Source organism: Acinonyx jubatus, chromosome D3, assembly GCF_027475565.1.
Source record: "Acinonyx jubatus isolate Ajub_Pintada_27869175 chromosome D3, VMU_Ajub_asm_v1.0, whole genome shotgun sequence".
In the NCBI taxonomy this organism is placed as follows: Eukaryota; Metazoa; Chordata; class Mammalia; order Carnivora; family Felidae; genus Acinonyx; species Acinonyx jubatus.
The window spans coordinates 33,856,140-33,882,288 of NC_069392.1; the positions used below are offsets into that span (position 1 = coordinate 33,856,140).

The 26,149-nt window shown below is 40.0% G+C and overlaps 1 protein-coding gene across 1 annotated transcript in view; it reads right to left on the reverse strand.

The window, feature by feature from the left end:
- RALBP1 (ralA binding protein 1) overlaps positions 1-23,292 on the reverse strand; it is a 47,819-nt gene extending 24,527 nt beyond the window's left edge. The window contains exon 1 of the mRNA XM_027068488.2: positions 23,125-23,292. The gene's annotated coding sequence lies outside the window, so the exon portion shown is untranslated. The remainder of the gene's footprint in view (positions 1-23,124) is intronic.
- Between the last annotated feature and the right edge of the window lie 2,857 nt (positions 23,293-26,149).

Genomic DNA, 26,149 nt, shown 5'->3' on the forward strand with positions numbered 1-26,149 from the left:
ATGAGGAATCTTTTTGAAGTGACAGAAACAGCCTAGATTTGGATTGTGGTGATGGTTACACACACTGGTTAATTTGCTAAAAAAATCACTGAATTATACACTTAGAGTAGATGGATCTGATGTGTATGTAAATCACACCTAAATAAAGCTGTTTAAAAAAAAAAAAAAAAGGTCAATTACCAGCAACTCTTTCTCCAGGAATCCTCCCTCATCACTCCTTTTCTGTGCCCCCCAAATCTCTGGAACACACCTCCAACACCTCCAGCACTGCATGCACCGTGCTGTGTTTTCACTGCCTGCACACCCACTTGTCCTGTCCAGCAAATGTGTGAGCTCCAGCATTTAACACAACACAGAGCATTATGGGAAGTACTCAAACATTTACTTAATGAACTACTTAGTTTTTTCCATGTTCTCAACATATTGTGTCTGCTGATGAGACGAAGACTAGAAGGAATGAACCTGACCTTTAGCTGTACATTTTAGTTAAGGAAACAAAGCAATGGAGCCCGAATTTTATTTGAGCTCCTGTGGTTTCAGCCATGTTCATATACATTAACGAACCTTAGTACATAGTGTTAGAAAAGAAGTACTTTTGCGTGTTCACAAACAGGGGAACCAAGGCTCAGAGGGCCGCAGTAACTTACATTAGTCACACAGCAAGGAAGAAGTGAAACTGGGATCTTCTTTCCACTACACTGCCCTTTGCATGTAACACCCAGAAGAGAGGACATTCATGCCAGAACAGCACAGTTAAAGGCACAAGCAGAAAACACGGGGCTTATTTGCAGGATGGCTGCAAGCCTGGTCTGACGGGAGCAGTTCCTGGGAAGGAGGATAGGGAAGGCTCGGAAGGACAAGGTGGACTCTGAACTGAAAACCAACCGAATGCCAAGCTGAGAACTTCAGCCTTGATGTAGGAGCTGACTCATCACCAATTCCAAAGCCAGTAGTGACAAAACTGACACTGAAAGGAGTCAGAGTAGGAACATGCACAATCAAATGCCACACAGGCATGTGGTCATTCTCTCCCGTGTTCCTGCGGCGTTTTGTAACTTACGCCTATGTGCACACTCACACACATTCTCCCAGCTCCTTTACTATCATTACTCAGTTTCCATACTAGACTGATGAAGAAGACACGTTTGTTCATAAAGTGCTTAATAGATTATCTTGCAAAAACTACTTTAGAGAAATATTTGTTGACTTGCTTCCCTATAGTTGGGAATGAGTGAAAGGAAGGGCAGCAAGTAGCAGCATATGAAGGGGTGAAGGCCTGAAAACAGGATGATTTAAAGGTAACAACAACTGGTGTTTCCATTAGGGCACACTGTTTTGAGAACTGGGGAGCCGCAGCAAGCCTAAACTTCACCAAATAAAAGGGCAGAACAGGCCTCAAATGGTCCAATTTGTTTAAGTATAAATAGCCAAAGACAAGAACACAAAAATTAGAAATTCCTACTTCTAAATTTGTAAACATTTGAAGAAAGAATACCTATCACTATTCCTCCTGGTAAGCACAACTAGAAATCCTGGATAATAGAGTTAAAAATAAACAAAAAACAGACAAAAGACAAAAGGCAGAGAAGGCTGGTGGGTTAGGGACTTCAGGATTCTAACAACAACAGAGCTGTGAGTTCCCTGCATTTTCTTTTTGCCTCTACATCTCAGATGTGCTTCTCAAGAAGCCCGAAACCCAGAATCCCAGACAGGCACAGATAAAACAACAAAAACCTGCTCTCTCTAGCCAAAGGACCAGGAAAGGGGCTGCCTTTCAAGACGAAAACTTCCAGATAATAATGGTCTACCCTAGGCAAACACCAAAAAACCTGAAGTTCTGCCCCTATCTGCACCAGTAAGAGGGAGATTAGATTTGTGCCCTCAGGTGGTGGCCCAGCACCCCCGCTGGGGGTTGTCAAAAAAGGACAAGTAGGGAACTGGGGCCTTTCACACCTGCCAGTTGGTTAAGAGTGCTCTGCTCCTGCAGGGGTGTCTACCGAGACCAGGTGAAGAATCTGGACCTCCACCCCACACCCCCAAACTGTAAGTAACTGAGCACCCTGCTCCACTGCTGCTGGGTAGTCTCACAGGACACCTAGTGAAGAGTCAGAATTTTTCATCATCACCCAGTGGTAGTGACGCCACCCCACCTGAGTGTCAATGGAGACCACATGGGAAAATAAAAGCAAAAGAGAAAAAAATTAATTCTCCAAAGAAAAGGTTAATTGTACAGAAAGCAAATCACAACATGTAGAATTAAAACCAGTAATTACATCACATGCAATGGACTAAGCATTCCAATAAAAAGGCAGGGATGGGGCGCCTGGGTGCCTCAGTAGGTTAAGTGCTTGACTCTTGATTTTGGCTCAGGTCATCTCACAGTTCATGAGTTTGAGCCCCACATCGAGCTTAGGATTCTCTCTCCCCCTCTCTCTGCCCCTCCCCCATCCACGCACACCTCTCTCTCTCTCAAGATAAATAAACATTTTTTAAAAAGACAGAGATAATCAGACTGTACAAAAAGCAGATCCAACTGTATGCTTTTTACAAAAGGTCCACTTTAAAAATGATTATTACACACGGGGTGCCTGGGTGGCTCAGTAGGTTAAGCGTCCGACTCTTGATTTCGGCTCAGGTCATGACCTCACGGTTCGTGAGTTCAAGCCCCACACTGGGCTCTGAGCTAACAGCTCAAAACCTGAAGCCTACTTCAGATTCTGTGTCTCCCTCTCTCTCTGCCCCTCCCTTAGTCGCACTCTCTCTGTCTCAAAAATAAAAATAAAACATTAAAAAAAAATTAAAACTGTAAAGGAGGGGAGCCTGGGTGGCTCAGTCAGTTAAGCATCTTTCTCTCAGGTCATGATCTCATCGTTTGTGAGTTCAACCCGATTGGGATCTGCACCGACCCTGTGGAGTCTGCTTGGGACTCAATCTCCTTCTCTCTCTGCCCCTTCCCCACTCACGCTTTTTCTCTCTCTCAAAATAAATAAATAAACTTTAAAATAAGATAAAATTGTAAAGGAAAAAATGGGAATGGGATGGCAAAATCTTAGCAGCAAAATCATTAAACAAATTGAAAATATTAATGCACAAACATTAAAATACTAAAGATTATATGTTGCATATAAAATATAGTACAGAACCAGGAGTTGCACTATACTAAAGGTAAAAAGTGTTACCTCTGCAGTATCTGACAAAAAGTACTAAAAGTATAAAGCACTTTTATGACAGTTACCACTGAGGTAAAGCAAAGAAAAAGTTTCATAAAATTAGACTCAATGGTTTAAAAACATTCACTTTTCCTAAAAAATAAAATAAAAAATAAAATAAAATAAAGTAGAATAGAATAGAAAAATAAAATAAAATACAATACAATAAAAGAAAATAAAATAATAAAAGGGGCACCTGGGTGACTCAGTTGGTTGAGTGTCTAACTCTTGATTTTAGCTCAAGTCACGATCCCAGGTCATGGGATCAAGCCCCATAGGGCTCTGCGCTCAGCATGGAGCCTGCTTGGGATTTTCTCTCCCTCCCTCTCTCTCTCTCTCTTTTTCTCTCTCTCCCCACCCCATTCCTCTACCCTGCTCTCTCCAAAATTTAAAAAATAATAATAAATAAAAATAAAAACATATACCTTTTCTCCAAAGAACTAAGAGAATAAAATTATTCTTTTTTTTTAACATTCATTTATTTTTGAAGGTGAGAGAGACAGAGTATGAGTGGGGGAGGGGCAGAGAGCGAGGGAGACACAGAATCCAGAGGCAGGCTCCAGGCCCTGAGCTGTCAGCATACAGCCTGATACGAAGCTCGAACTCACAAGCCATGATATCATGACCTAAGCCAAGTCAGATACTCAACCTACTGAACCACCTAGGTGCCCCGATATACATTATTCTTAAAACAGTCTTTTCTGCTCTGGTACCAGTATTAATCAGCTCATGTAATAAGAATCATCCATGCAAAAGGACAAAGTAATATAAGTAGGGAAGAAAGAAAGATTACTAAATTAAAGTCTCCCAAAATGACCTTCTGAGAATAACTCTAATGTTTTATTATACTTGATAATATCTACACAGAAAAAGACCTATGCCAGAAAACCAAGAACTTGCTTAACTAGTTTATAAGTCAAACAAATTCAGCATTTTATAAACGTTCTTTATTAATAAATACCAGGCTAAAACTCAGTAGAAGCAGGTCTTCCTTGTTTTTAGTTTTAAAAAATAAGCTGTAAACTAAGAGTCTCCAATCTAAATCTCCACAAGAGAATCCAAATACGGGCTCATTAATACATTACCTACTGAACCTCTAACTAGCATTAACCTACTATTTGGGAATGCCAAATTTTGTAAATAGTATCTGGACACACAACACATTCTTGTTCTTCAAATGATGTGGAAAGAAACTTTCTCAGAATTAAAGTTCAGATCACAAGAGACCACTAAGCACCCCACATAGTAACTGAAGAGACCCGCACTGAAGCACATTACGAAGTTTCAGAGCGTAAGGGGACAGAATGAGATTACTAGGAGATTCCTCCAGGAAAAATACTTACAAAGATCAGGACCAATATGTCAACAGAAACACTGGAAATTTAAAGACAATGAAGAAATATCTTCAAAACTCTAAAAGAAAATTAGTTCCAACAACCATTCAAGTGTACAGGTAGAACATAGACATTTTCAGACACACAGCATCAAGGAATGTACTTCCCATACACTTTCTCTGGAGTTCCAAAGACCTGAGTGCAACCCTGGAAAGCAGCAAAGGAAGCCCCAGGAAAAGCAGGCCTGTGACCAACTACTGACGCAGTCCACAGTGACACAGGAGGAAGAGTTCCCAAGGACAGTGGGATGTACAGACCTCTGACCATGTGGAAAAGAACAGTAAAAGAACAGCTCTTCTGGTGAAGAGCTGCTGGGGCTTTTGAAATAAATTGGTCATAAGAACAGGATAGAAAAACAAATAAAAACAGAAGGTAACCAACCATTAACTGTAAGGAAAAGAAAAAGGCAGATGAGAAAATGAAATTGTAGTCTATCGCCTAGCTCAGCATTACACATTTGTCCAGTCATCATAATGAAAACAATGAACACTGACTCAATCAAGCTCTGTGACAGGCAGGATTGCATCAGAGGGCTTAAGGGAGGGAATTCTGGAAAAGGTATGAGACCTAAATCCTCATCTACCACAACACCCAGTTATTTGACAACACCTACAACTGGTATCTTAAAAAAACAGCAGTGTAAATATATTATTTAGAAATAAGGAAATAAATAACAAAAGAAATAAGACTGAGGGGGGGGTGCAAGAATGAGGCAGGGAATAGCGTTTTCCATTGTAAGTCGTTCAGTACTATGTTGGGGGGGGTCCTCAAGATCATCCCATGACCCACATAAGTCCTCATATAGTCATACCCAAGGCTGAGATTTATTACTATGAAAGGTTGGCAAAAACAGCAAAAGAAAAGGCACATGGAGAGAAGTCCAGAGGAAACCAGGCTCGAGCTTCCAAGAGCCCTCCTGCAGTGAGCTCACAGAGACAGGCTGAATTCTTTCAACAGTAACGTGTGAAGTGCTGTCTGCCAGGCAGCTCCTTAGACTGAGCGCAAGGTCTTTGTGGAGCCTAGCACGTACAGGAAGGACTCCAGACTCCCAGAAAGAAAGCAGGTTATTCAGCAGAAACCGCACTGTTTTTACCAACAGTTGAGACACAGTAAGCCACTCTTCTCATCTAGGAAAAGTTGAATGTACTGTGCAAAACATAACATCAAGTTTTCCTGTGACAGCCAGGACTGACTTTGCAGGCAGGCCTTTCCAGTCTCAGCCAGCTGTAGTAACTCTACACGAGCACTACTGGATACCTTAGACTATCTTAAGAATTATTCTGATACAATTTTAAAACTTAAAAAAATCATGTCTCACACACACAAAGAAGGATGCTGGCAATCTTATTTTAAAACCAAATAAAAGAGAAAAAGGGATTTCTCTTAAAATATGAATGTTACCGTCCAAGAAAAAAAATGTTTTAAGTTTATAAACAAAATGGGACCTATATAATCCTTCAGATGAAGCAGATAGGGTTTAGAGGGGTTCATAACATCAGCAGTGAGATTATCCCCATGATAGTATGCTTGAGGTTTATGACCTATGCCCAGTAAATGCACACGGGTATTCACATTTACAAGCTTGACGACAATTTCTCATGCACATCCCCACAGATCAATTGCCCTTGTTACATAATTAGTCCTTTCAAATCTACTAACAACTATTTAGGGCTGTACCTTAATAGAGATTTTACTTTTTATGTGAAGTTATTGTTTCTTTTCTATACCCTTCTTATATATTCTAAGACTTCATCTTTAGTTTCTCCCCTACCCCCAGGTGTCTATCCAAACAAACAAACATTAGAGTCCCACATGCCACTCACAGAAATTCACTGAATGACATAGTGATTTCATGTTTTCTACTCAGCTTTCTAACATTATCAGTGTCACTGATTAAAATAATATGCCTACGGGTGCCTGGGTGGCTCAGTGGGTTAAGTGTTGTCTGACTCTTGATTTCAGCTCAGGTCATGATCTCATGTGAGTTTGAGCCCCACACAGGGCTCCATGCTGACAGTTCAGAGCCTGCTTGTAAATCTCTCTCCCCTTCTCTCTCTGTCCCTCCCTCTCTCTCAAAATAAATAAACTAAAAAAAAAAAACAAAAAAAACAAAAACAATATGCCCAAGATATTCATGTAAAAGAAAATTTAAAAATTTTAAATTCTGAAGTTCATTATAATGAAAATGAATGCATTTTCAATGCTGACAACTACTATACAATTAATGACAAGAAAACAGAAAAACTAACAAGTTAGTTCAGGAAATTAACATAATGCAATCTGTAAAATCAACCTCCAGATGAGAATGAAATCTGAAGTGCATAAGAAATAGACTCATAAATACAGAAAACAAAACTAATGGTTGCCAGAAGGGAGAGGGGAGGGCAGTTAAGCAAAATGGGTAAAGGGTAGTGGGAGGTACAGGCTTGCAGTTATGGAGTGAATAAATCACAGGGATGAAAGATACAGCATGGGGAATATAGTCAATGGTATTGTAATAGGGTTGTGTAGTGACAGATGGTAGCTAGTCTTGTGATGAACAATGCATAATGTATAGACTTGTGGAATCATTACCTTGTACACCTGAAAGTAACGTAACAATGTGTGTCAACTATGCTCCAAGGTAAAAAATAATATAAAAAAGCATAGCTTATGTCCTTTATTTAAAGTGAAAGTTCAGACTCTAAGGATTCGAATGTCAAGTGTTGGAAAATGAGCAGCCAAAACATACAGAAAATAATTCCACCTTCTGTCTACAAGGTAGGCTGGAAAGGGCACAGTTCAGTCCTATGTGCAGCTGCCCAAATCAAAAAGTAGAGATGTATATTAAGTATCAGGGGAAAACCCACAGTGGACTCTTGCCTTTAAACAAAATCAAAGTGGTATCACTAGCAGTCATTCTATACACAGGACAAAAAAAGTTTTCTTATTAAAAAAAATCATAATACATATCATTCGGTACTTATCAGTGAAACAGAACATTTTTAGAGGTATGGTATACCCTTTTGAGGGGTGAGAAGACAGGCCTCCTTCCTGCCACATTTCATAATCAGATACTTCCTGCCACATTTCATAATCAGATAATCTATTCTCAAGGAAATCTTACATGAGAATTTAACTGGAGAGTATAAGGACAAACAAACTTTATTTAACAATAACTTTTAAGACACACACCAAAGGAGGTACCTGGTTGGCTCAATAGGAAGAGCATGCCACTCTTGATCTTGGGGTTATGAGTTCAAGCCCTATGTTGGGTGTAGAGATTACTAACAAACAAACAAACAAACAAACAAACAAACTGAAAATGCACACCACTGGTTGCAACAGAAACTGGGCAGAAATACCTAGTCGATGGTTCCCAAACAGTGCACTGAGGCACCCAGAGCATCATAAGCCAAGTCATAAAAGAGCCATGGGGCATCTTCAATTTGAGACAAAGAGCAGTGCTCAACATCTGTCAGACACTGTACAAACTACCAGCTAAAAGAAGTTCAATTTCAACATTAGGTTGAGCTACATTCCTGTCAATGGCATATTTTTGTGAAGTGAGATTTTGGGGATAGTAGCTATAATTTTTTTTTAAGTACCATGTGAAAATCAACATGGGATAAGAAATGACAGTGGTAATGTCCAATCTGATTACAAAGTTATTAATATGTACAGTATCCAGCAGGCACAGGCAAACCATTTAGTTATTTAAGAGTGAAATAAAAATATTATCTTCTCTTTCAATTTATGTGTATTTTTTTCAAATATGAACTAAACTGTCATGACATAAATACACATGAAGTTGTGTGAACATAACAACATAACATGGAACTATTAGACATTTCCATTAGGCTGACACCAGGTCTCAGAGCAGGATATGTACAAGACGAGACTGAAATATCATGTCATTAAAAAAAAATAAAGTTACAAAAGATGCTTGAAATCAAGTCCAAATGACTCAGAAGGCAACTAGAAGATGATCCCACTGGTCAAAAATTAATAAAATAATTGCAATGAACTAAAATGTATCAAGTATATTTAAATCCATGAGTTCATAATATACTCAAAAATAAAATTCACTGGTCACTTTGCAGGATGCTAGAGAACCATCTCATTATTTGGAATAGCTGGTAAATAAAGGGGGAAAAAGGCATTTATCCTGAACTTCCATTACAAAGTGTTGATGCAGCAAATTTACTTTGATCAAAATCTTCCACCTAATAAACAAAGAAATGAAAGACTATCACCACTTAATAAGCAAGTTAAAAATGGGTACTGATAATGATTATCAATGGCTGCTAATATCTTACACAAAAAAGAAACACCTTAATGTGCTCTCTGATGGACACACACATCAGCCTTGCAAAAATAAGCAAATAAAATCTTAATCTGATTAAGCTTCAAAATCTAAAGGGTATGGAATTTAGTTTTTTAGTTAATATTTTGTAAGAAAAAGAGAGCGGGGAGGGTAAACATATAAAAATTAAGAGACTTAAGACCAAGAATGAGAAGACAAGCCACACTGGATGAAAATAGTCATAAAAGACTATAATGTAACAAAGGACTGTTATCCAAAATGTACTAAGAACTCTCGAAACTTAACAATAAGCAAACGAATCCATTTAAAAATGGGGCAGAACAGACACCAAAGAAAATATACAAATGACAAGTAAACATATGAAAAATGCTCCATATCATTAGGGAACATTTCTAATTAAAATGATGAACCTGATTAAAAAAAAAATCTAGATTTTAAAAAAATGATATATCTATTTTTAAAATTGTTGGGGCACCTGGGTGGCTCAGTCAGTTAAACGTCTGACTTCGGCTCAGGTCATGATTTCACGGTTCATGAGTTTGAACCCCACATCTGGCTCTGTGCTAACAGCTCAGAGCTTGGAGCCTGCTTCAGATTCTGGGAGAGAGGGAGCTCTCTCTCTGGCCCTCCCCCACTCACACTCTGTCCCTCTCAAAAATAAACATTAAAAAAAATGTTTTTGTTAACTACGTATGGCAAAGGATGTTAACTAGACTTCTTGTGATCATTTTGCAGTATATACAAATATGGAATCATAACATTGTACACCTAAAATAAATGTCAGTTATGCCTCAGTTAAAAAAAACAAAACAAGAAAATACTATATACCTATTAGAATAGCCAAAATCCAAAATGCTGACAAAACCAAATGCTGATGAAGATATGGAACTATCATTCAGTGCTGGTGGAAATGCAAAATGGCAAAGTCACTTTGGAAAACAGGTTAGCAGTTTCTTATAAAACTAAACATCCTCATACAACATACAATGCGGCAATCACACTCCTTGATGTTTTGGTATTTACCCAAATGAGTTGAGAGAACTTATGTACACACAAAAACCTGCACGTAAGATGTTCATTGCGGCTTAGAGAATTACATTTATTCATAATTGCCAAAACTTAAAAGCAACCAAGATGCCCTTTCATAAGGGAACGGATAAATAAGCTGTGATATATTCAGACACCAGAATATTATTCAGTGATAAAAATAAATGAGTGGAATCTTAAATGGAGGAAGAATTTTAAATGCCTGTTACTAAGTGAAAGAAGCCAATCTAAAAAGGTACATACTGGGGCGCATGGGTGGCTGAGTCAGTTAAGCAGAGTTCAAGCCCTGCGATGGGCTCTGTGCTCACAGCACAGAGCTTGCTTGGGATTCCATCTCTCTCCTTCTCTCTCTCAAAATAAATAAATATGTAAACATTTTAACATAATAATAAATAAAAACAAAAAAATTTTAAAGGCTACATACTGTACTGACTCCCATTATATGACATCCTGGAAAAGGCAAAACTCTGGAGACTGCTAAAAGATCAATGGTTGCTGTGGCTGTGGAAGGAGGCAGGGAAGGAAGAACAGACAGAGCACAAAGGATTTTTAGTGCAGTGAAAACACTGGGTGAGAACACAATGGTAGGTACATGTCACGTATTTGTCCAAACCCACAGAATGTACAACACCAAAGTGAACTTTAATGTGGACTGTGGACTCTGGGTGATTATGAAGTGTCACTGTAGGGTCATCAAGCATAACAAATGTACCACTCTGGCAAGGGGTGAAGGGGGTGCTGGTAATGGGGTAGGCTATGCATATGTGGGGGCAGGGGGCATATGGGAAATCTCTATCTTCTGCTCAATTTTCCTGTGAACCTAAAACTGCTTTTAAAAAGTCTGTGAATTTAAAAAAAGAAAAAGTAACCTGAGGAAAACCTACGGAAGCTAAATTTAATGTCATAATATGCTCATTTTCTTAAAACACTAAACTTAAGTTGAAAAACTTGGATGGTATCTGCTGCTTTCCAATTGTGTTACCACACTAGCGTGTTAACAATATAGACTTCAACGAGCCTCTTCTCCAGTTTTACATCCACACTTTTGTTTCCCATGATTTTCCTAAGCGGAACGTCAAAGGTCTTGATTTATTATTTTAACTTCCGAAGAAACTACTTAAAATTGCCAACATCTTAAAATTGCTACAATTTATAAATTTTCCTTACAAAGTCTTCTTTCTAGTATAGGAGAGGGGAGCTTTCTTCCTCATCTTCCCTCTCTTTTTTCTCTTCAGTATTTCTGTATCCAAACTGGGGGCACCTGGGTGGCTCTGAAAGCAATTCCAAATGTTTCACTAGTATTTTTGTTTTTAACAATTTTTTATGCAGAAGCTTCATATCTAAATATTTGTACAACTTTCTAAGGCAATCAGTTTTAAGGACTTCACTCAAAGAAATAGGCCTAGTTGGGGCGCCTGGGTGGCTCGGTCAGTTAAGCGGCCCACTTCGGCTCGGGTCATGATCTCACGGTTTGTGAGTTCCAGCCCCGCGTTGGGCTCTGTGCTAACAGCTCGTTGGAGCCTGGAGCCTGCTTCGGATTCTGTGTCTCCCTCTCTCTACCCCTTCTCCACTCATGCTCTGTCTCTCTCTCTGTCTCTCAAAGATGAATAAACATTAAACAAATTAAAAAAAAAAAAAGAAAAGAAATAGGCCTAGTGCCTGGTACGCAGCAAGTGCTCAACAAATATTGATTCCTTCACTCCATGTACTACAACTGTTTAGAATGGAAGATATACATGTTTAAAGATATACATGTATCTTTGTATGTGTATAAAATATCTCTGCAAGAACATACAAGAAATTAAGTTTTTCTTCCTTTGGCAGCATCTTTAACGGCTGAGAAAAACACAATCATATTTGTCTCATGCAGACTCCCTTCCCTCTGTAAGGAAACTGGGAAATATCCCGACACAGAGCTAATTTGGTAAATAGGAAGTATACTGGGCTCTGGAGTCTGATGATCTGGGCTTGAATCTTAACTCTGTCTGGAACACAACTATGGGTTTTGACTAAGTACCATCACCTTTCAGAGACCAAATTTCCTTATCTGTACAAAAGAATACTGACATCTGGCAAGGCATTGGCAAGATTAAGTAGAATGGAATCCCTCATATATAGTAGGCACTCAGTAAGCAGTAATAAGATTAGCCAATATTTACTTGTGCTGTAAGTACTTGTGTACTATATTAACTATAAAAAAAGCAAGAGTATAAAGATGTCTGGACAGAGCACCTGGGTGGCTTAGTCGATTAAACGTCTGACTCTTAATTTCAGCTCAGGTCATGGTCTCACCCTCTGAGATCAAGCCCTGCATTAGGCTCTGTACAGGCCCGGTGCCTACTTAGGATTTTCTCTTTCCCTCTCTCTCTGCCCCTCCCCTGCTCATGCTGGCGCTCGAGCTTTCACTAACTTTAAAAAAAAAAAAAAAAATGTCTGGACAAAACTTGAAATTTTCTAAACTATATTTCTCCCCCATCTAACACTCTGAAAAATGAGGTTTTTCCTGCCTTTTCTTTGTGATTGTCCCTTTGAAAACCCCTCAAAAAATTTTAAAAACATCGTAAACACATTTAAAAAGCCAAGAAGAGGGGGGCCTGGGTGTTTCAGTCAGTTAAGATCCAGCTCTTGGTTTCAGCTCAGGGCATGATCTCACGGTTCTTGAGTTCAAGCCCTGTGTCAGGCTTAGCGCTGACAGTGTGCAGCTTGTTTGGAATTCTCCCTCTTTCCCTTTCTCTCTGCCCCTGCCCCCTGAGCGCCTGCATGCTCTCAAAAATAAATAAATGAACTTTAAAAAAAACTTAAACTTTAAAAAAATAATAAGCCAAGAAGAAACATGGAAAAAAATACTGACACTACATGTGGCAAATATTTTATAAAATTTTTTAAAAAGAAAAAAAAGGGGCATCTGGGTGGCTCAGTCGGTTGAGTGTCTGACTTTGGCTCAGGTCATGATCTCACAGTTTGTGGGTTCGAACCCCACATGGGGCTCTGTGCTGACAGCTCAGAGCCTGGAGCCTGCTTCGGATTCTGTGTCTCCCTCTCTCTGCCCCCGCCCCCACTCACACTCTGTCTCTCCCTCCTTCAAAAATAAACATTAAAAAAAAAAAGTAAAAAAAAAGAAAAACAAGGGGTACCTGGGTGGTTCAGTTGGTTAAGCATCTGACTCTTGATTTTGGCTAAGGTCATGATCTCAGGGTTTATGGGATAGAGCCGCACATCAGGCTCTGCACTGAAAGCATGGAGCCTGCTTGGGATTTTCTCTCTCAAAAAAAATAAACATGCATACTTTACATACTGTATGTTAGCCAATTTGACAATAAATTATATTACAAAATAAAATCTAAAAAAATTAAAAATTTAAAAAAAAAGAAAAAAATGGTAGAGGGTATAAACACAAAACACACAAAAAAGAGATTTTAAAAATTAAGGAATAGGAAATTAAAGACATTTTCTTTTTTAACTGCAAATCTTCTGAAGATGAACAGGTCTGATACCCAATGATGGAAGGGTGTGTAGAAAGAGACACCCTAATACATTAGTAGTAAAAGTGTAAACTGATACATTTAAAAGGGCAACTTAATAAAACCTATCAAAAATTAATATTCTCACCTAGCAATTCCACTATTAAAACCTTATCCTCAAACACACAAAAGTAAGCAAGAATATAAGTAAAAGGATACTTAACATCACATTTATAACAGCCAAGAAACCTTTATTTACATTGCATCTCTATACACATCTAAAATCCTTTAAAAATAAAGCACTGAGAAGAAGAATATGCTGGCTTACTGTATGCTACATGAAATTCACTTGAACTATACAAATACCAGGTAGCCTAAAAGTTAAGTGTAGTGTAATAGATGGAATGTTGGCAAAATGCTGGCATAAGAAACAGCAAAAGTCCACCCCTCCCTAAAAGCAACTAAAAACTGTGAGAATCAACTTTTCCAGAACAGCAGAAACTAACCCAAAGCTTGCAGCAATCCCAGGATTACTTATTCAAGACACCGCTAAATCTTGGTAAAAACACAGAGCTTTGTGGCATTTAACTTACTCTCGTCCTACCCTGAGCTCCGCAGATCAGTGGCAGCCATGAAAACAGCAGCACGCGTTCCCAGCACTGGCTGGCAGAACAAACCTCATTCACAAACAAACTGAAACTATTTGTTTTGACCTACCTAAGGGCTCCCTGGAAGACTTTCTGAAAAGTCGAGCTTTATCTCACCTAATAATGCTACCTCAGACTTTCCCCGAAGCTAAAGCCACTACAGGACACAAAGGGTATTTGCCAAAAACATTTACAGGCAGATGTTTTCAGCGCTGCTGCCTGATGCAATGAGTAAAAGCTGGGGCAAACAAACTGACCAAAAAACCTTGAGTGGTAAGGCTGGGCGATGAGATGTTTTGGGAAATAAAGACCTTGAACAGATTCCTGGGAATCTAGGACGCAATGTGTATGCCCAGGGCTGTGCACATGCTCAGGAATTTTGCCAGCTCTTGACTTTTTTTTTTTCTTCCAGTACTTGGACTATGTCATCCCACCACGTCCTGGCCTCTATGGTTTCTGCTAAGAAGTCAGAGCAGTTGGCTGTTAAATGATATTGAGGATTCTTGTATGTGGGGAGTCACTTCTGTCTTGCTTCTTTCAAGATTCTCTGTTTTTCAACTGTTTGATTAAGAGTCTCAGTGTGAATCTCACTGAGTTTACTGTACCAAGAAGGCTCACTCTGGACGACCCTGACCTTTATACAAACAGGAAATTAAGATTAACCAGAGCTGTAAAGTGGCCGAGTGCTCAAGGAATACTTCAACAGTAGCACAACACCCCTCTGAACATACTGGGAGATGTTTTTGGTATGAAATGTTTTAAGGAAATACCTGTCCAATCATTAGCTGACCAATAAGCTAACAGAACACAGACTTCAATGGGCACACATAATAAAGAATATATATACTTTAGAAAATTAGTTCAGAAAAGTTTCTAAACAACTAACAACAGTTACAAGTAGCAACAACCCTGGGGAAAGAGGAGAACCTAATTTCCAGAACTGCCATTTTATAATACTCAAAATGTCCAATTTCAACAAAAAATTATGCACATGTAAAGAAACAAGAAGGAATGGCCCACACACACAGGGAAAAAAAAAGCAATCACCGGAAACTCCCTAAGGAATCCCAGATATCAGACTTACTAGACAAAGACTTTAAGATCTGATTTAAGTATGTTCAAAAGCTGAAGGAAATGATGCCTAAAAAACTAAAAGAAAGCGTAAGAATTCTGTCTCACCAGGTAGAGAACATTAATAAAAAGACAGAAATTACTTTTAGGGGCACCTGGGTGGCTCAGTGAGTTAAGCATCCAACTCTCGATTTTGGCTCAGGTCATGATCTCACGGTTCACGGGTTCAAGTTCTGCATCGAACTCTGTGCTAATGACGCAGAGTCTGCTTGGGATCCTCTCTCTCCCTCTCCCTCTCCCTCCACCCCTCCCCTGCTTACGTGTGCTCTCTCTCTCTCAAAGTCAATAAACACTAAAAATAAATAAATAAAAATTTAAAAATTATTTTTTAAAGAATCAAATAGAAATTCTGGAATTGTAAAGTATAACAACTGACATGAAAAATTCACTATACAGGCTCAACATCAGATTTGAGAAGGCAGGACAAAGACCAGTGATCTTAAAGACAGGTCAATTGATATGTATCAGTCTGGGGATCAGAAAGAAAAATTAATGAAGAAAATATAACAAAACCTAAGAGATCTGTGGTACACCATCTGGCATACCAAGTATAGTGGCAGTCCCAAAAGAAGAGGAGAGAGAAAAGTGAAGAAATAATATCTGAAGAAACTGTGGCTAAAAACTTCTCAAATTTAATGAAATATTAATCTATATATCAAAGAAGCTCACTAAACTCCAAGCAGGAGAAATTCAATGAAATTCACACTGAGGCACATCTTCATCAAATAGTTATAAAAACAAAGAGAGAATCTTGAAAGAAGCCCACAGAAGTGACTCATCACATACAAGGCATCTTCATTCATTAACAGCTGACTTCTCATCAGAAACCATACAGGCCAGAAGGCAGTGGGATGACATAATCAAAGTACTGGAAGGAAAAAAACTGTCAACCGAGAATCTTTATCTTATATAATTATCCTTCAGAATTGAAAGAAAAAAATAATACATTCTCAGAAGAAAAAAATCTGAAAAAATTCATTGCTAATTGGCTTATCCTACAAGAAATGCTGAAGGGAGTCCTTCATGCTGAAATGAAAGGACACTAGACAGTAATTTGAATCCACATGAAGAAATAAAGAACGGCAGTAAAAGTAACTACATAGGTAAATATAAAAGATAGCATAAATGTATTTTTCATTTGTATCTATTTTCTCTGCATAAAGCAACAGTTTTAAATCAGATGGACATACAAGGTATAAAGATACAACTTGTGACAACAGCACTATAAAGGGGAGTGGAGCTATAGGAGTACACTGTTGAAATTAACCTGTTATTAATCTGAACTAGACTAATACAAATTAAAATGTTAATCATAACCCCAGGTTAACCACTAAGAACTAACTCAAAACTATGTAGTAAACAAAATATAGGAATTAAAATAGTACACTGCAAAGAAACAGAAAAGGCAATAATGGAAGAAATGAAGAATAAAAAGAATTTTAAATATATAGAAAACAAACAGTAATAGGGCAGGAGTTCTTATTAATGAATAATTACTTCAAATATAAATTGGTTGAATTCCCAAAATTAAAAGGCAGACACTAGCAAAACAGATTTTTTTTTTTTAAGATGAACTATCTATTGCCCATAAGACACTCACTTTAGGTTCTAAGACACAAGTTGAAAATAAAAAGATATTTCATACAACCAGTAACCAAAAGAGTGCTGGGAGGACTGGCTATACTAGTAACAAAATAAATTTTAAAACAAAAATATATTCTAAGAGACAAAGAAAAATATTTAATGATAAAACAGTAAGATAACAATTACAAACATATATGCACCTAATAACAGAACCCTAAAAGACATGGAACAAAAAAACTAACTAAATTGAAAGGAAAAACAGTTCAACAATAGTTGAAGACTTCAAAATGTATAGACTAACTAGACAAAACATCAATAAGAAAAAGAGAAGACTTGAACAATACTTTAAACTAAACCTAACAGAAATCCACAGAACACTCCACTCAACAATAGCAGAATACAGATTCATCCCAAGTGCACCTGGAACATTCTTAAAGAAAGATCATATGTTAGGCCATGAACAAATCTGAATAAATTTTATAAGATTGAAAGCACATAAAGTATATTCCCTGACCACAATGAAATAACAATGAAAATCAATAATTTGAAAAATAATTTTTAAATTAAAAAATATGTAGGAATCTTAACCAACATTTAACAGAACATCTGACAGACTAAGAATAGAAGGGAACTTTGTCAAACTGATCAAGGGCATCAGTGAAAAACCCATAGTTAACATTACAATTAATGGTGAAAGACTGGAAGCTTTCCTCCTAAGACCAGGAACAGGACAAGGAGATTTGTCCTTGCCACTTCTATTCAACATTGAACTGGAAGTTCTAGCCAGGACAACCAGGCAAAAAAAAAAAAAAAAAAAAAAAAGCATTCACATTGCAAAAGAAGAAGTAAAACTGTCTCCATTCACAGATGACAGAATCTTACATAGAAAACCCAAAAGAATATATTAGAAAATTATTAGAGCCAATAAATGAGTTTAACAAAGTTATAGGATACAAGATGAAGATAGAAAATTAACTGTGTATGATGATACAGTCCAAAAATGAAATTTTAAAAAAATTCCATTTGTTGAGGTAAAAGGTACAACATAGGGAATATAGACTTTTCAGACCGGAGGACTCAACAATGTTAAGACAAAATAATAATGCCCTAACTCAAAGGGATATATAGATTCAATGGAAACTCTATCAAAATTTCAACAATCTCTTTTGCAGAAATGGAAAAGCTGATCTTCAGTTTAACATGGAATTACAATGGGCCCTGAATCAAGCCACAAAAAATAATGAAACAGAAGAAGGTGGAAGACTTACACTTCCCGATTTCAAAAGGTACTACAAAACTATAGAATAGCCAAAACAATGTAGTACTGGCATTAGTATAAACATACAGACCTACAGAATTGATCTGAGTCCAGAAATAAACCCAAACATCTATGGTCAACTGATTACCAACAAGGGTGCCAAGACTGTTCAATGGGAAAAGAATGGTCTCTTCAACAGATGGGTATGAAACAACTGGATTTCCACATGCAAAAAAACGGACCCATATCTCAGACCACACATAAAAATTCACTCAAAATGAATCAACACCGAAACATAAAAACTAAAACCATAAAACTCTTAAAAGAGTACTAGCCTAAATTTTTACATCCTTGGATTTGACAATGGATTCTTAAATATGACAACAAAATCATGAGTAACAAAAAGGAAAAAATGGACAGACTGTACTTCATCAAAATTAAAAACTTTTACTATCAGAAGATGTTATCAAGAAAGTAAAAAGACAACCTAAAGAACAGAAGAAAATATTTGCACATCATCTATTTGATAAGGGTCTAGCATCCAGAATAAACAAAAAGAACTCTTACAACGCAAAAACATAGAGACAACCCAATTTAAAGTGGGCAAAGGACTTGAGTCGGTATTTTTCCAAAGATGAGCTACAAAAGCCATTGAAAAGATGGTCAATATCATCAAATCAAAACCACAATGAGACACCAATTCACACCCACAATGATAACTAAAATTTTAAAACCCAGAACATGACAAGTGTTGGTGAGGATATGGAGATACCAGAATCCCTACACTGCATGATGAAATGGTACAGCTGCTTTGGGAAGCAGTTTGGTACTTCCTCAAAACGTTAAACGTAAGAGTCGCTATACGATCCAGCAATTCTGTTCCTAGGTATATACCCAGGAGGAACATATATCCACACCAAAACTTGCACATGAATATTCACACCAACATTATTCACAATAGCCATAAAGTAGAAAAAACTCAGTCACCGACTGATCACTGGATAAACAAAACATGGTGCAACCAGGCAATGGAAGATTATTTGGCAATAAAAAGGAATTAAGTCCTGATATATGCTACAATATGATAAACGTCAAAAACATTATACTGAGTAAAGGAAGTCGGTCACAAATGATAATATATATGATTCCATTTATACAAAATGTCCAGAGTAGGCAAATCCAGAGAGAGCAAGTAGGTTAGTGATTGCTAATGGGTGGGAGTAGGGGGAATGGTGAGTGACTGAATGGTGAGTAAAAGGTTTCTTCCTCGGGATAATAAAAATGTTCTAGCTGACTGTGGAGATGGCTGCACAACTGTATGAATATACTAAAAACCACTAAATTGTACACTTGAAAAAAGCAGGCTTAAATCTTTGCCATGTTAAAAATCACTCCCTTAACCCTTTTTACCTTCTGCTAACACCTCTTTCCATTCTTCACAGCTAAGACTTATTTATTCTTGAAATAATGTACATTTATTTTCTTCACTCTCTGACCTTCTATTAACTCCTCAATTCAATAAAACCTAGTTCCTTCCCCAAAAGTTAATTGTATTAAGTAGAATTTAAGTTAAGCATTAAGTAGAATGTTACAACTGATCTTAGTTATTAAATTCAATAGACTCCTAACAATCCTTGTTTAACTCAAGTTCTCAAAGCAGTTAGAGCATAGCTTTTTTTTTTAATTTTTTTTTTTTCCTGGAGAGTTGGTTTTGAAGTATAACTTCCTTTTGAAATGATTCCATTTTGGCTTCTATGACATTTTCTCATGATTTCTCTGCATCTCTAAACACAGGAATTTCCCTTTCCAGGTCTTCTTCCTCTATCTGGCTTTAAATGTTATTCTCCATTGTCTATTTCCAGGACTATTCTCCATTGGTAAATTCTTCCTACATGGTATTACCTAAATCAAAGGTTTCAGCTACCACCTAGAATACAGCCTGCTGACTTGCACAGTAAGACTTCTCGGAGACTCCAAATCCACACACCCGACTCTGCAGCCAATGTTTCCACTTGAATGTTTCATAGATTAACTCCCTATTCAGTATATCCAAAAGCTAAAATACTGTTCCGCCCCAAGTTTGCTCCTCTTCCTGAAGTCCCTGTCTCACTACAGAGTTGACCCTTGAACAACATGAGTTTGAGCTGTGCAGGTCCACTCGTATGTGGTCTTTTTCGATAAATACAGTACTGTACACGTATTTTTCTTCCTTATAATTTTCTTAATAACACTTTTTTTCTCTAACTTTACCGTAAGAATACAGTATATAACATACATGACATATAAAATATGTGTTAATTGACTTTTTGTTATCAGTAGGGCTTCCAGTCAACAGCAGGCTATTAGTGGTTAAGTTCTGAGGGAGTCAAAAGTTATACATGAATTTTAGACTGCGAGGGGGGTCAGCACCCCTACCCCCTGCATTGTTCAAGGGTCAACTGTACTTTACCGTTGTCTATTCAATCACCCAAGTTAAAATCCAACTGTAACTGAATCCTATGAATTCTACTTTCTAAATGTTTGTGCTAGGAACTTACTCCTGTGTATCTCCACTGATGTTACCTTAAACGTAGGGTCTTACTTGTCACCTCAATTATTACAAAAACTCCTAACCAGTCTCTCTGCACCCTGCCTTACCTCCCCTCCCTCCCTTCTGAAATCTGCATTCTGTAATACCAGAATGATCTTTCTAAAATGAAAACCTTTCAAGAATCTTTCCTGACTAAAATCCATGAACTCTATTATTATCTATAGGAAAAAAACCTCTAGAATCCCTAGAATGGCATGCAATGCTCAAGGATCTATCTAGGCAGCCTCATCTTCTGCTACTTCCCACCATAAACCCGATGCTATAGTTGTAGAGAACGACTTCTAATTTTTAAGTGTTCTATGCTCTCTCTAATCATGTCCAGCTTTCCTTCTGCCTTAAGTTCCTTTCTCTCATTTTCTGCCTCAGTCATGCCTACACCTTCAAGTTTAAGAATTTAAAGCATGAGGTACCTAACACAACACCTAACACACAGCAGGGAGTTAATGGGTTGAGCTGGCCTAGGCTTCTCTTTTCTTTATCCTGTCTCAGTGACTCCTATTTGCTCACAAGATAAAAGTCGGAATTACTTCCACTGTGTATAAGACTATCCATAATTTCGCCTCTGCCAACTCCCTATGGCAGCTTAGACCCCTGTGCTTTTGCTCACACTCCTTCTACCTAAATGCCCATCCTTACTCTTTTCATCCCCTCCTATACATAACGTTTTCCTTACCGCTGCCACCTTTCTCAATCTCTTCTTCTCTTCCCTTAGGAAACTGGCCACTATCTCCTTTGTACACCCTGTATACGCCCACACTTTGTCCAGTCAAAATAATCTTAAAAACGTACTGTCCTTGGTAACGGTTCAAGTCAGAGATAGAATCTGACCCTTCTGACAGCAGGGGCAGTGCCTTATCCATCTGGAAGTCTTCTTCACCTGGGACAGTACCCGCTGCTATGGAATTATTACTAGTAATTCTCCCATACTAAATGACCTGCATTCTTCCTTATTCCTCCCACATATACTAACTTAGGTTTCGATCAGGAATTTTCTTTCAAAAAGGACATATTTGGGGGTTACATTCAGGCCCCATCTCTCCTTGCCAAGCAAACAGCTGTGCAGACACAACGATACAAATTATTCATTTTCTGACACTTCTGGTTTTCTAAATTAGAAAGACCTAAAATGAGAGATTATGTTGAAGAGAGAGCAAATTAAGTTATGGTACATGGCCTCAAGATTCTTTGTTCAAAGAATTACCACCCTATGGTTACTGTTAAACTAGCCTACTCCACTTAAATCTATGGGTCACTCTGAAAAGTGGGAACCACTCTACCAACTTCCTTCCTACCTCTCCTACTGCCAATACAGTTTACAGCCATTACTCTTTTTCGGGAAGACACTCAGAAAGGAACTATCAAATCACCAAGATAACTGGAAACGTGTCAAGTGAGGTTACCTTTCTTATTCGCAGTCCTATTTTTTCATTTGGAAGTGCTGCCTCCACAACCACCAAACCAAAAGCGAGCTTGCTCCTTATCACCCCTTAAATATTTTATGAATAACTCCCAAGTATGATGGAATGCTACCTAAAGTTGCGGCAGCCTTCGAACATGCCCACTCCACTAAAACAATTCAGCGAAAGCTTTTCTAATCAGGCTAGATGGTGTGTGAACTCCATGTCCAAACGACTGCCCTTCTCTTACCATGCACATTCAAAGTATCTCGACTTCACATTTTAATTACTGTCAAGAACGCTACTAGGCCTTAGAAGTAACAAGCTGCTTAGGCAAGAGGGAGGCTCGGAAGTAATGAATCGCAAAACTCGAAACAGCGTAATTATTTCAGGTTAAGACTGAGGCGTGGAATATTGTGTAAAACCTGTTCCACTCTGCTAAGGACAAATTTTAAAAGGGGGAGGGGGGTGCGACCTCAAGAAGAGCCTTTTGGCACAAGCATACTTGAGAATGAGTTGTAAGAAGGATTCTCAACTCCAGATCTGTCCCCATTCGCACTGAAACCTGAACGAAAGACCGAAGCACTCAAAGGAGCTCCACTGCTTCCATGCCAGCGGTGGGAAACATCAAGAGCCTTTTCCTAGCCCACTGGGCAAGTCCCGGAGACGGGTCAATACTCCGGGTGCGATGAAAAAAACAGTGATTATATAAAAGACAGAGTCCCTTCTCCTCCGTTCCGGTGCCCAAGAGCTGCCCTGAGGCCTGGAGACTCAAGGGGGGAGGGGCCCGGTTCCCGACCCTCCTCCTCCGGACCCCGAGAGCACCAAATCACAAACGCGGGTGCCACGAGGGAGGCCCGGCCGGCAAATGGGAAGAACGGCAGGCAAGGGGGCGAGAACTGGGGAGAAGCCTGCCCGGGATGAACCCGCACTCGGGGCAGCCACGCCCCCCACCCCCAACTCCAACCCCGCGCGCGGCGAGCTCCCAGCCCCGCACGCTGCCTGACAGACGCCGCTGCGAGGTGGGTGCGGAGAGCGCCCCGCGGGCAGGCGAGGGGCACCGCCACGACCCCCGCACGCCACCGCTGGCCGCCACTGACCTGTGCCTGACGCCGCGCGACCGCCCGCCCCGCCGCAGCCGCCGCCTCCTCGCGCTCACCGTGCCGCCGCAGCCACCGTAGGCGCCTCCTGCGCTGCGCCCCCGGCCGGCCTCGGGCGCCCCATTCCCACCCCGCCCCAGCCTCCGCCTGTTTACAATGATTGGGACAGAACGGGACGAGCCGGCCCAGCGCGCACGCGCATTCCCTCCTACCGCCACTGCCGGCTTCCCGGGTCCTCCTCTCTGCGCTGACGGCTAAAGCCGTCAAGGGCAAACGCCCTATGCCCTCGCGCGGGGCACGCTGGGAGGCGTAGTTCTCCGACGCCCAGCGCCCAGTTTACGTGAGGGCCCTTCGTCGAGGAAGCACACTACAACACCCTGGAAGCACCGCGCCTCCTTCGGCCCAGGGGCTCGCTAAGGAAGCTGAGGGAGCGCGCGAGAGAACGCGCCGCGCGGGTGCTCAGCGAGCGCCTGCGCAGTCCCCTGTCTTGGGGGCCTGGGTGGGATGTAACACCTACCTCCAGCGAGTATCAGTGAAGGAGGTTTGGGGGCAGCGGCTAGGGTGGTCTTGAGAACGGAAAGAGCTTTCCTCTCCACCCTCTGGCTGGCTGCTCCTCAGCTCCCGAAATGCAGACCTTTTGTGCCAGCAGGCTTCGGTCGTCCCAACCAGTTAAACCAGCCTAGGAGGCCGGCCCAGCCTGCCGCTGGGTGGGGCATCTTCCCGGCCTTGGACTGGGTGGGGAATCTTTTGCTTGGGTGGGGACTCTTGCTGTGGGCTTTCTTTAAAGGAAGCTCCGTGGGCCTCTGAGGCGAAACTTGGCCTAAAGCTCTGTGTCGGGACCCCTCTAAGAAATCCTACAATAGGTGTTGACAAGGGCCAGCCCTTGGTGCGTGCCGTGCTGTGGGACTGCCGTCTTCCACCGCCCTCCTTGGTTCAACATTGGCAAAGGAAGACCTGAATTAGCACTGCTTAGGTTGCAAGGAGAAATAACAATCCTGGGGAAGGCTGACAATAACTAAATTTCCCCCCAAGGCTCCTAGGCTTGAAGAATTATTCTGCTAATGCGTGGCCGGAAATCGGGTCTTTTGAAGTGTTCTTGTTTTATAAAAGTTGGGTGGTTAATCAGGGGAAAGATATGCTTTGGGATAAATGGCCTTCCCGATCATTTACATACCTACGTGCAATACTGTCTTCAGAACTTCATTGTATTATGTAGATGAATCCGTGTGATCTGCCCTGCCCTGTACCTCCCAGATAAACCGACAAGTTGACAATAGGTCTCTCCCTTGCACACGTGTTTTCTTCTCAGTAAAGTTCAGCCCCCTCAGCCTGACTTTCAAGAGCCTCCCACAATTAGACCCCAGCAGGGTCTTTGGTACCCGTTGTTTCCTGATTGCTTGAGAAGCTTTCTTTTTGCCCTTCTGGCAACAGAAGAGTGTCCCCTGACCACTGAGATGGGCATGTTACAACGTCAGTTACAATACTCTTTGCTTCTGGCAGCACTATTTGGGCCAAGGGATAGGCACTGACCTGAGTTGGGCATTATTGAGCCCTTGCTTGAAATTGCTACATGGACAAAGAAAAGGGAGGGGGAAAAAGCCGCTTATTGGGGTAACTGCTGATGGCCATATTCTTCATAAGGTGAGCCTTTTCTGCAGTAGCCATGAATGAGGCCAAAACAGGAGGGGAGGATGGGTTGGAAAGAGAAATCAATTGCTGACAGCATGAAGACTCTGGTTTTAGTTTCAAAGGCCAATTCTTCTTTAAGTGCTTTGAGCATATGAGCCTCGCTGGGAGAGCCGATACAGTTGTTTATTTATTCTTATTTAGGGCTAATTTATGTGGTTGTATAACATTTGTTGGTCGCCTCCTGAGCATTCATTCCTCCCATTTAAGCCATGGAGCATAACCATTCCCTCTGGCAGCTTCTGAGATGGTCATGTTTCTGAGATGGTCATGGAACCCAGTCAGAACCAGTGAGTTCCACAGAGACCTAAGATGGATCTTCTAATAAACTGCAGCCTCCTTGCTCTTCTGGTATGGTGTTGAGTATATGAGGTCTGAAAGTGGGGCAAGTGTTTTGTTCCTTCAAGGGGAAAGCCTGAAGGGATAGCATCTAGGGAAAAGGCACCAATAAAACCTGAAGATGAAGTCAGTACTGTCAAATGAGTGCTGGAAAGGAGAACTCGGCGTGTAGTGGCATCATTAGAGCTGCACTATCAAACCTCACCTGTCTGACTTAACTTATAAACTATCCTATAGACTGTTTAGAATTGTGAGCCATAGGGATGCCTGGGTGGCTCAGTCGGTTAAGCATCTGGCTCAGGTCATAATCCGCTGGTGAGCTTGAGCCCCACCTCGGGTGTGTGGGATTCTCTCTCTCCCCTTCTCTCTCCGCCCCTCTTGAGCCTTCTCTTTCTCTCAAAAATAAAAGTAAATAAACAATAGTTTAAAAAATTGTGAGCCATCAATTTCCTATATTGTTTCAGCCAGTTTGGGAGAAGGGGAAGTTCTGTGACTCAAAATTCTTAAAGTCCTAACTAATTCAGTTGGATTTCTTTTACATGACTAATACAGGTCCCCACTTAAAAAGAAACTGTGGAACGGGGCACCTGGGTGGCTCAGTCAGTTAAGTGGCCAACTTTGGCTCAGGTCATGATCTCAAGGTTCATGAGTTCAAGCCCACATTGGGCTCTGTGCTGATAACTCAGAGCCTGGAGCCTGCTTCAGATTCCATGTCTCCCTCTCTCTCTGCTCCTCCCCAGCTCTTACTCTGTCTGTCTTTCTCTCTTAAAAATAAATAAACATTAAAAAAAATTTTAAAGAAAAAAGAAACTGTGGAAGAATCTTTCAGCAGCAGCTATGTGACATGGTCAACAATTCCTCTGCACACAAAACAAGTACATAACTGGACAAAATTGTCAGAAACAACCATTTCAAGGCTCTTGAAATCAAACACAGACAATTTGAGAAATATTGATTCTTGAAAAACTGCTAGAAATTCTAATAGAGATAGTAGATGTCT